Below are 1310 nucleotides of genomic sequence, written 5' to 3' on the forward strand. Positions count from 1 at the left end.
TGGATGTCCCCAGAGAAGAAAATTGAACCAGACAGGACGCTAGGCCATAAACGGATCCATTGCTTTGGTTTACAGGCATGTCTCCTCAAAAGCTTGGATTCCAATACCAGCGTAGGGGGTTTCCTGAGGCACCCATTAGAACAAATCTCATCTCCACAAGGAAACTTGCGCATGGGAGCTATGTCCAAATCTTAGGAGAATACTTCAGGGTCCCGGTGTCCCCGCCCCATTCCAAGGCCCTCATGGACACAAACACACCTTAGACCCCAACCTCAGAAAGTCCATTACTTTTTTTTTTAAGATTTTATTTATTTATTTGACAGTCATAGATCACAAGCAGGCAGAGAGAGAGTAGGAAGCAGGCTCCCTGCTGAGCAGAGTGCCTGATGTGAGGCTCGATCCTAGGACTCTGAGATCATGACCTGAGTTGAAAGAAGTGGCTTAACACACTGAGCCACCCAGGAGCCCCACGAAAGTCCCATTCAACTCAGTCACACCGGTAGCTCCCGCAGAACCATCCAATCTAAACTGTCTTGGTGCTAGCAGACTATTGGAATGCGAGGCGGGCTTTCCTGGCATCCATCCTCGAACGGTGCTCCGGAATCATTCCATATGGGATGTCCTGGAGCTGCCCAACAGGTCTGAAATGTCCCGCCGAAAAAATCCTTGAAGGGGGCATCCCACAACTTCCAACTTGGGAAAACCACCAAAGCCTTGAGTTTCCGCTTCGTTCCTGAAGGGACAGTCATGCACAGAAACTCCAACATGAGCCAACGTCTAATCATCGCCGTGACTTCAGAAGCATGAGATATTGGTTCAGTTTGGGTTGTCCCTTCACTCTTCCCCAGGGCTCTGCTTTGGAATTCCTCTTTGGTTGGGACACCTGAGGTAACAAACCTGAAAGGTGACTTCCCATCCCACAGATTGACGAATAACAATGGGGACCGCGCCAAATCCACAGAGAGGAAGATTCATCCATGGCCCATGAGGCCTCCCCACATTCCACGGCCATCGTTGATAGAAAATCAAGAAATAGCCTGAGCAGGCGCCTCAGACTCGCACTTTCTTCATATCCTGAAGAGTTCTTTTCATGGTTTGTAGATTGGGTCTGCCATACCTACGTCCCAAACCTTGGCTGAGTTTGTGTTTTCAGTCTTCTGTCCTAGAAATCCTGGGCCACACACCCTCCAGGCTGGGCACCTGGAGCCACATATTAGGACTGTGCCTACACAATACATGGGAATTCTGCCCATTCCATTGTTCCAAATCGTACAAATTAGAAGAACCCTACAAAGTACCCGTGGACATCA

This window comes from Mustela nivalis (assembly GCF_964662115.1).
Source record: "Mustela nivalis genome assembly, contig: HAP1_SCAFFOLD_131, whole genome shotgun sequence".
Classification (NCBI taxonomy): domain Eukaryota; kingdom Metazoa; phylum Chordata; class Mammalia; order Carnivora; family Mustelidae; genus Mustela; species Mustela nivalis.